Below are 10,934 nucleotides of genomic sequence, written 5' to 3' on the forward strand. Positions count from 1 at the left end.
TGCTGGAGGACAATTCACCTAGAGCAGAGTTTCTCAACTTTTGTCCTCCACCATACCACTCCACATGGTCTACATCACATGGTCCACCTTACCACTTCACACTGAAGGACCACTGGAAGTAGCAGGTGATGACATCACCTGGGTTGTGAAGCCAGAAGCAATGCAATGAACACCAGTAAGAGGCTCGGGGTGGCTGGGAGGGCTTTTTTTGAGTGTGGAAAAGCATGCTTTGGAGCTCTAGCTGCCAAGCCAAGCCTCTTATTGCTCTCTGTTGCGTTGTGTTCCTGGACTTGCTGCTGGACGGCAGGGGTCCAGGAGTCCTGAGAGTATCACATAAGAGCATAAGAAGAGTCCTGCTGGATCAGGCCCAGGGTCCAATCTCACAGTTGCCCACCAGATGCCTCAGGGAGCACACAAGACAACAAGAGACCTGCATCCTGGTGCCCTCCTTTGCCTCTTTGGTGGGCCACTGTGAGATACAGGAAGCTGGACTGGATGCGCCTTTGGCCTAAGCCAGCGGGGCCGTTCTTAAGCTCTTATCTGGCATTCTGATAACCGCTTGGTGAACTTTTAGTTGAAAAGTGGTATATAAATACTGTTAATAATAATAATTCTGAGACAGCCTGCTTCTGAACTCAGGAAATGGCACATGCCCATCATGGCTTGTAATGCATGATGGACTTTTCCTCCAGGAATCTGTCCAATCCCTTTTAAAGGCATCCAGGACAGATGACATCACCACATCCTGTGGCAGGGAGTTCCACCAGTCACCACCTCAAGTTCCACTGGTGGTACCTGTACCACTGGTTGAGAAATCAGTGGAGCGGGTTTCCTGCGCTAGAACTGGACCCCCATGGCACTCTGGAGCCACCACTGGTAATAGGAGTCCAGGGGTCAGTCAGCTGACAGGGGTCAGTCAGCCTCTACAGACATGGGACCAGAACGCTGTGCACCAGCCAGGTCCTCCTTGGACCTGCAGTGGACCTGTGGAACCTCCACATTCCTGCAGTTCCCCCCCACGGCCACTAGAGGCGCGGCCGAGCCGAACTGCTGGGCTCTGCTCTGGCTGCGGGAGTCAGCAGGAGCCCGTGCTTCCAGGGCTCCGCGCAGAACAGCGCCCCCAGTGGCGCAGCGCTCATCCTGGCTCTGGCGCCTCACAGCGTCGGCGGAAGGGAGGCAGGAAGAGATTACAAACAGTGTTGTTGAGGGAGCGGGTCCTCTTGCTCCGGAGATGGGCGCCGGCCGCATATTGCTATACGTGTTGACTGAATCTCGCCCGCCCGCGTCCTCTTTTTCCCCGCTCCGCATCCGGGTTCCATTCGCCGTTTTCCATTCTGCGCCCGCCCGCGCTCTGGATAAAAAACGTTGAAGTGGGTTGGGGGGAGGGAGAACGAGAAGATAATGTTGTTGGCGAGCAACAGCAGTAGCAGTTCTCGCCCGCGTCCGCCCAGCTCAGGCGGCGGGGCCGTCGGTAGCCGTGCGGGGAAGAGGCCGCGGCGTGCTGTGTTGTATGTAGGAGTGCCTGCATGCAGGGCTCTTACCCGCACCAGGATGGCCGAGTGGTTAAGGCGTTGGACTTAAGATCCAATGGACGCATGTCCGCGTGGGTTCGAACCCCACTCCTGGTAGTTGGCTTTTTGCTCATTAAATTAAGGGGAAAGTGCGGGAGGCTCCGGGGAGCTCCCGCCGCCCTCCTGGGCTCCCCGGGACCTGCGCAGGACCCCCGAGAACTCCGCTGCGGCTGCCCACAGCCCGCCGCCCGCGCAGCTGTGCAAAGGCGCTTCGGCGCTGGCGGCAAGGAAAGCGCATTTGAACTCGGAGCGCAAGCCCGGGCAGGTCTACTCAGAAGTAAGTCCCATTCTAGTCAATGGGGCTTACTCCCGGGTAAGTGTGGATAGGACTGCAGCCTTGCAGCCCAAGCCTATGCGTGTCTCCTCGGAAGTAGGTCCAGTTTATTTCAATGGGACCTACTCTTAGGTAAGAAGAATTGCAACTTTTAGACTGTTTATGGAAGACACACAGCTGAAAATATCTTGGTTTTTATTCCAATAGTAATGTGTAGCAATAGGTGTGCCAAGAGACATGCCATCTCAGTCTTGTTACTTTTTTTTTTTTAAAGAAATCAAGCATTCCATGTCAGAACAGCAACACTACCTACCAAGGAACAGAAAAAGTGTGTGCAGCTAGGAACAACAAAGCTACAAGAGCATGTCCTCGGTTGTAAAACATGAGCAAGTAATCAATTGGATATTATTATTATTATTATTATTATTATTATTAACAGTATTTATATACTGCTTTTCAACAAAAAGTTCACAAAGTGGTTTAGAGATAAATCGAATAATTAATGGCTCCCTGTCCCAGTAGGGCTCACAATCTAAAAAGATGCAAAAGAACGCCAGCAGACAGCCACTAGAAAAGACACTGCTGGGGTGAGGAGGGCCAGTTACTCTCCCCCTGCTAAAAAAAGAGGAGCACCCACTTGAAAAAGTGCCTCTTACTCAGCAGTTAGCAGTTATAAATCCTCAGTTAGCAGTTATAAATTTATATAACTTAAATTTATATAATTATATATAATTTATATAACTTTATAGAATTTATAAATCCTCAGTTAGCAGAGGTTATAAACATATTTAGCTAGATCCAGTATGTAAATAGTTACATTGTCATACAAATGCTAAATGCAACAAAGCCCATTTCTGCCCAGCTCACAAGTGTACACATTTGAACCCTGTTCCATATATGCAATTTTGGGCAGAAATGTTAAATACTAATAAATAACATTATAACCTACGCGAAGTAAGCTGTACTGCGTTCAACAGGACTTATGCCTAGGTAACTTTATACAGGCTTATAGCCTTAGAGCAGGGGTGCCCAAATCCCTGCCCTGGGGGCCATTTGCAGCCTTCGGGGACCCCCAATCCAGCCCATGGGGAGCCCCCAGTCTTCAATGAGCCTTTGACCGACCAGAGACTTGCTGGAATCCATGCTTGTTCGATGCAACTAAGCGTGAGGACCAAGTTTTTGACCTCTCATGTGAGCTGCGGGCCAAGAGCTCCCTCCACTGCTTGCTGTTTCACATCTGTGAAGCAACAGAAGCAGCAAAGGAAAGACCAGCCTTGCTTTGCACAGGGCGTTTTATAGGCCTTGAGCTATGTTGAGACCTTCATATGTTCATCTAAGTTCCATCTCTAATATATTCATTTATGGTCCAAATCCTAACCAACTTTCCAGCATTGGCATAGCAGTGCCAATGGAACGTGTGCTGCATCCTGCAGTGGGGGGGGGGCACTCATGGAGGCCTCCTCAAAGTAAGGGAATGTTTGTTCCCTTACCTCAGAGCTGCATTACCCTTATGCTGGTGCTGGAAAGTGGGTTAGGATTTCGCCCTATGTAAATTTATGTACATCTATGTAAATTAATTTAAATTTTAAATGTAAATTAATTCTCTCTTTTTTTTCCCTGCTTCCAACACAGTGTCAGAGAGATGATGTGGCCCTACTGCCAAAAAGTTTGGACACCCCTGCCTTAAAGGGAAGCAGAGGCATTTCTTGAGTGCTGGCTGATATACTGTGCACAGCAATTGAGTTGGTCAGTGGGTTGCAGCAGTGCGACCCCAACTTCACTTAATTCTTGGGAAATGTCCTTGCAAGAAACCTGGGTTGGGAAATACATCCTATCAAAAAGTGTTTCCTGTTCGGGGAACCCCACATCCTTGGTTGAAAACCAGAGGTGCAGAACATGGGGAAGAACTCCCTTATGTAAGTTGGAGTGGAAAGCCATATGAAATGGGCACACCAGTTAGTTTCCTGCCCTCAGAGAGGCAAAGCCTCAGAAGTAAGTTTCCGCACTGTTCACTACAAGGGCTCCTGGGATTCCTACAGAGTCAGGAAGTCTGTCAGAGGTTGACTGGCAGTTCAGGAAAAGGGACTAGCATGGCTTCCTCTGTGACGAAAGCCCTGGATTGCAGAGAGTGTTCTTTTCTTCTTTGCTTCCTTGTCCCTTCTCAGGGTCTCCCTAACTGAAAACATGCTGTGCCTGCCACAACTGAAGAAAGATGTGCACAGGTGTGACCAGGATCAGTGCTCTCATTAGGACAACTAGGCAGCTGCCTCGGGGGGCAGACCTCAGGGAGCATGGTACTGATCATTGAGGGGCACTGTTTTATACACATTAGTTTTTTAACCCATGTAATAAATACAACTGCAAAAATGCAATAAAAATAATATATTTTTATTTTATGATCAATACCACAACATACATGAAATATACCATGTGTGTGAATTCACTAGAGAAGTCAGTGCTGTTCGGAATTGTTAGTGGGGGCAGGCAAAGAATGCGCAGGCTTGATGCCATCAAAACAGATAAAAAGATGAATGTCCAACAGTTGAAAAAAGTCATGCTTTACAGGGCAGCATAGAAAGCTCTTGCCTATAGTTGCCAAGAGTCAGACATGACTGAATAGATAAAACACACACAGACAGACCCATACACGAAACATATAGGCATGCTTCTGTATCTGTGGATCAGGTATACATGGATTCAAATATCCATGGATTCTGAGGGGCTCTGTGCCGATTCCATTACCTTAGTTTTTGTGTTTCTTCCTTAAACAAAGCAAAATTGTTGCTGAAATGAAGAGGGGCTGAACCAGCCTGCATACTAGATGAAACCTAATGGAACATGAAGTGCTTCCTGCTTATTTTGAGTTAGTTTCCCTCCTAATGCACTGCCCCAGCATCCAGGGCAGTGACATTATGATGTCACTTGACATCATGTCACATGAGGTAACTTCTGGGTTCTCCCTGGAGGAGGGGGTGCTCATTGCTCTTGAAGGGGAGTCTCATCAGGAGAAGGAACAGGGGCCGCGAAGCTGCCAGCACCTCCTGCTCTGGGGAGAACCCAGAAGTGACAGCCTTGTGGTGCAAGGGAGTCACTTTTGGGTTTTTCCTGGAGGAGGAGCACTTGTTGTGGCTGCTTCTCACCCTCATTCCTTCACCCTTGTAATATAGCTATGTAACAGTGCTTGGACCATCTTACCACTTTTTATGGACTTAATTGTAACAATCTGCGTTTGTTCCTTATTTATTTTCAGATGGCTTGTGTGATTCTGACTTTCAGATTGGCTTTGTTACATTTTATTTGTGGTTGATTTTCTTTATATATAAAATGTTACAATTGTAGTTATCTTGTAATTAATAGATCTTGAAACATAGAACAGACTGAGGGATAGTGCTTTGCCCCCAAACAGTTAGTGAGCAAGGATTTGAACCTGAGCTTCTTACATTCAACCTTCTCCCAATTATCATCTGGTCTATGCCTGGCCCAACCATGAGGTGACGTGATGTGGCTTGTGTCAATGGCAGATAGTGAGGGGAAGGTGGCAGAGAGTGGGGGTGTCAGATTTGCAATACACTGCACCCCAATCTGTGAACATGAGTGACATTGATCAGCTTCCCACTTGCTCGAGCTCTGTGGATTACCTGCTCAGTTGTGCAATTTTTGCAAACCTGGAAGTGTGGGACTTTTTATCAAGTGGCAACAGCAGACTCAATGCAGCATCTCTGATCATGCTATCCCTGATCAAGTCCCTAAAAGACCATATACTTTGGGGCTGATTATGGTTATTGAGTGAAGGAAGGAAGGAAGAAAGGAAGACCAAAATGTTTGAGAACCAGTGATTTAGAAGGTCATGAAAATGTTAACATTGATATTGTTCTTAGATTTCAGTACTATATTAAAATGACATTTGAACAGACCACACTACTGTTATGGATGTTTTTGTAACAGTTGTTCTTATTTATAAAACATGCAGTGTAAAAGAGGTCAGAGCTCACCCATCTTGAATAGTTATATAGAATTTTGGTCCATATTATTTGTTGTAAAAGCATGAAAGAAGTTGCACCTTTGGAAATTCTCTTTTCTACTCATCAAAATACAGAACTGCTCAAGATTTTGCATCCATTCAGCCTAAACATCTATCTGTTGTAGGAGTAGATTCACAATTTAGACTGTTAGTGTGTTTTTAATTCTGTCAGGAAATGGGTTTTACTAACCAGACAACTATTACAAAGAGTGACACCTAGTGGCTATTTGTGGAAATAGCTTTTAGAACACTATGGTAACTTGGAGCCCAATCCTATGTACGTCTACTCAGAAGTAAGTTCCATTATAGTCAATGGGACTAACTCCCAAGTAAATGTGGATAGGATTGCAACTTGTCACATTACAGGCACCCCTCGATTTAAGTGGTCTTGATTTACAAATTTTTGAAATAGTATGATTTGCAAATTAATACTAGAAGCCCAATTGATACATGCAATTCTTGAAATAACGTAGTCAATCATTTCCTTGCAAAACTACTGCCCTAGGCACACCTTGCATCAACCCACTAATTTTCTTGTTGAATGTGTAGCTTAGCTACAAATAGCGAAGACACTAGTAAGGCATCACCTCAGCCATAATCTTCTTCCTGCTAGAGCAAGATAAGAGGATCATGGTCACAATGCAGTTCCCCACTTTTTCTTTCATAACCCACTACTGTAATCCTCCGCCTGGTATCTCCCCACTCTTCAAGCCTGGGGTAACCAGAAAGAAGATCAATGATAGGCTGGACCAGAGGAAGAGAAGGCAGGATGGGCACTGCCCTGCAATCTTCTTTCTGTTACATCTTCTGAGATCTGCTTGAAGGTTGTACCCCTAAAAAAGGGGAGGATAGAGACAGAGGAGAGTGGAAGAGGGCATCTACCTAGACGTCCTCTTCTGTTCTCCCCAGACTTTGCCCCCAATTATTTCTAATGAGATCAAATGGGAAGCAAATCTTGGTGGACGAGGAAAGGAAGGGTGGCAGCTGCTTGCAGAGGAGGAGGAAGAGAATGCTCATACATATGCACTGGCACACATGTTAGAAAAAGAAAGAAAAAGGGGGCAGTGGCAAAAAGACTGCCTCAGGTGCCAGTTGGGCTTGGTCTAGGACTGCTTTTGTGTAAAAGGATTATGAGTTCAGTTTGGGTACTGAATCAAATGCCTGAGCTAAGCAACATAAATCAGTGCAAAGAAGTTGGAGCAGTAACCTGAAATGCCAGATTCTAGCACTGGTAGGGCTCCTGTTCCACAGATATCTGCATAGCAAGGATGCAGATTATTCTGCCTGTTACAGCATGTCAAACGTCTTTCTGACTTACTTAAAATTAATGCTTAATTTTTATTATAAAATATAGACATTATAAAAATATAAACATTACAGTTATAAAAAGTATAAACTAAAAAAAAACAACTAAGGGTGCAATCTTAACCCCTTATGTCAGTGCTTTCCAGCACTGGCATAGCGCTACCAACAGGACGTATGCTACATCCTACAGTTGGGTGTCACTCACGGAGGCCTCCTCAAAGTAAGGGAATGTTTGTTCCCTTACCTCAGAGCTGCATTGCCCTTATGTCAGTGCTGGAAAGCACTGACATAAAGGGTTAGGATTGCACCCTAAGTGTTCTTTTAAAAAGGAATGAGAGTAGAGCTCTGTCCGTTCTTGGATTCTCTGAATCAGTCCACTTATTAAATTAATGTGACATTTCCCTCCAAAGTTCTGATAACTTGTGGAGCATTGTAAGTCAATGCAACAAATAAACACCCTCAAATGCAAGTTGTCTACTGTGTTTAAATTAATATTAAGGGTGCAATTCTAACCTGTGCTGCAACAGGCAAGTCAATTGGTTTGGTAATGCTAGTAATGCAGCCCTAGTAATGCTGCTTGGGCCAGCGCCCAGGATCTGGCCTGCACCACAGTGGTCGGCCCCACCCCCCTCCTGGGCCCAGTCCTGCCCCCAGGCCACCTTCCCCTCACCCTGAAAGACCCCTCACCTCCTTGGTTCCTCCCACCTTCTGCCTTCTCCCAGCCTTTGTGCCAGCCTTCCCTTGTGCTGGCACAAACTCACCCTGTCCTGGTGCCTCTCTGGCTCTGCTGGGCCAGTGCACATCTGTGTGTTGGCCCAGCCTGCTTCTGAGTAGCCACAAATATTATTTATGGCACATTCATGACACTTGGGGGCTGGCACATAGGACTTGTACTGGCTTGGGGGTGTGTGATAGATTCTGCTGTTCGTTGACCAGAACATCAGAAGGTTCGAAATGGGTTTATTTCTTACCTATCAAATTGTTATGGTTTTCTATAATTTTTCCATATATAAAGGAATAGTTTTTTAATGAATAAGATTCAGAGAATATTCCTGACATTGCCAGGCTCTTTCATATTCTCACATGGCTACAATTCTCTTTTCATGGATCCCAAAGATCACACACAGAAACCCATGGAATTGGAAAATGATTAACTTAAATGGAAATGTGTGCTAGACTGAAATGTGTGTTATTTGCCGACTCTGACTTAGCTAATTCTTTTCACTTTCACTCATTCTTATTCTAGTAATTGCTACTATTATTAATTGGTACTGTCAGATGTACTAATGACCTAAATACAAAGTAGCTATAATTCAATATGTTAGTTTAAAATCTACTTATTTAAGGGTCCGATTTAAGTAATTATCTCTGTTTAAAATATGTGGCCAGCAAGAACTACAGAAAGTGGGTCTATAGTATACAGGGGCTCACCTCTAATGATTGTCTGATCTGTGTAATTATCTTGGTGTTGTGCACAGCTTGCAAGAACTACTGGAAGAGTCCAATTTCCTTTCCTAACTACTAAATTGCATTTACTTCAACAAGAGACAGATGGTAATTTTCCTATTGTGCAGTTATATTTCCAGCATAAAGCATGATACATATCTCATACCCAAACTGAACACAATGCAACTTTGAAGCAAATGAAACAATAAAATACAATGGGAAGAAACACATTCCAAATTGATGGTACAGTACTGAACAAAAGCTTGTTTCCCAAAGAGAACGTTATTGTTGCTAGTTAAAATTATCTGGTTTGGTAAGAAGTTTTTGACAGGAAGGCGAACTGGTGGTGCTTATAACCGCTCATTAATGGAACTTCTACGTGCTGTTCTTAAGGGACTTGTTATCTTCTGCGAAGATAATAAATCACTAGTTACTAGGAGTATCATTATAGTTTAAGGAAAGCCAGCATTTCCATTAAAAGTGGTTCCAGGCAGTTGACAGCTAAGGGGCAAACGGAAGCAACACAGTTCTTACATTTGTTTTTTCTTTAATGAAAATAGCCAAGTAAGGTTGCCATTTTGTGAGAAGGAGCAGGGCAAGAAAATAGGATGCTTAACCTTTGTATTGCTTGCAGTTTTTCTGCTCAATATCCCACCCAAGTTGTTTCTTCCCCTGTTTGGTTCCAGATGCATGTTTACAGATATGCACCTGAAACTCCATAGGGAGAAAAGAAGATTCGGGGAGTTATTGAGTAGAAACACAGTCAAGGAACAAAGACTTAAGCATCTCCTTTCCTCTTCAGCTCCTACACTCACAACAGCAGCCTTTTGAGACTGTTTTCCATTTGAATACAAATTGTAGAAGCTTCATGACAGACATTTGTATGCAACATTGAGTTTGTCCCCGTGCCACTGAAATATATTGATGGGTGAAGCTTAGGGTGGCAAAACTTTAGGTGTATAAATTGAGAACCAAGGTAATGTTTACTGTATGAAATACAATATATGATACAGTTTGCTGTAAATACACAGGTCTAGTATCAAGGAACAGCAACTGAAATAGACAAAGGGTCCAATCCTATCCAACTTTCTAGCATCAGTGCAGCCAAAATGCAGCCCTGAGGGAAGGGAACAAATGTTCCCTTGAGGGAGGGTGGAGGGGGAGGAGGCCTCTGTGATTGCCTTCCCACCACAGGTGCAGTGCATGCTCCACTGGTACAGCTGCACCAGCAGTGGAAAATTGGATAGGATTTGTCCCCTATTCAGGGTTATTCATAACAAGAAGTTAGGAGAAAATGGTCTTAATAATTTCAGCCAAGACAGAAAAAAAAGCAATACAGCTAATTCCATTAAACCAGAGGTTTTGTCAAACAGAAGCTTCATAGGTCACATGGCAAGTTTGTTTTGAAACAGGGGAATTTCAGAAGCGGTTTGGGATATGGCATGAGAGTCAGCTGTTCTAAGAAAAAAAATTCTAGCGTGCTAGCATGAGCACCTTGCTTAAGAGCCTGAGCAGCGTTATGAATCCCAGCATTTATGTGCCAAATGTTATTAGGGGCATAATCCAGAGAAGTGCAAGTCCCTTGTGCTGTGCCGTCCCAGGAGGGTCGCAATCATGCCGTAAACCCATTTGCGCCTCCACGTGAGTTGGTGTGCCAGCCTGCAGAGACTTGAATAAGCCTCTGCAGCCCTGGGGGCACACAGGTAGGGAGCAGGAGATGGAGCTGGGAGCAGGAGTAGTTATGCTGGATCCCAACCCCCGTTTCCAGGGAGTTCAGAGTTTCAAGCTGCTCTGCTCTCCTTGAACTTGCGCCACGTCAGGGGGTGGCACAAGTCCAAGGAGACCCATAGGAGCCAGGGTGCCTTACCTGGAGGTAAGGGGAAAAGTTTCCCTTACCTCTGGCTGAGCTACTTAGGGCCCCTATCCTGTGCTGGATACAGTGCAAGCCTCTTGGTTTGCCTGTTGCAGTGCAGGATAGGATTGCACCCTTAGGCCGAAACTGTAACCAACTTTCCAGCACTGACATAAGGGCAAGGAAAGGGAACAAACATTGCCTTACCTTGAGGAGGCCTCCATGACTGCCCTCCCCTGATTGCAGGATGCAGCACATGCTTCACTTTGTTTCTATATATTTACATTTATTAAAATATCTAACAACTAGGAGAGCCACCAACCACAAGGGTACTATAATAAAACACAAACAATATCAGAAGTAAAGGAACAATAAAACTAGTTATCAACCGTAGGTCCCTGTTAAACTAACAATTAATAGCTTATTGTAATTGAAGGCTCTTTACCACCTGTTTAAAAATAATGA

At 44.8% G+C, this 10,934-nt stretch overlaps 1 non-coding gene across 1 annotated transcript; it reads left to right on the forward strand.

Annotated features, from left to right (window-relative positions):
* The first annotated feature begins 1,545 nt into the window (after window positions 1-1,545).
* Window positions 1,546-1,628, forward strand: TRNAL-UAA (transfer RNA leucine (anticodon UAA)). The gene has a single exon. It is a non-coding gene; the product is annotated as a tRNA-Leu (tRNA).
* Window positions 1,629-10,934: the final 9,306 nt, after the last annotated feature.

Source organism: Tiliqua scincoides, chromosome 1, assembly GCF_035046505.1.
Source record: "Tiliqua scincoides isolate rTilSci1 chromosome 1, rTilSci1.hap2, whole genome shotgun sequence".
Classification (NCBI taxonomy): Eukaryota; Metazoa; Chordata; class Lepidosauria; order Squamata; family Scincidae; genus Tiliqua; species Tiliqua scincoides.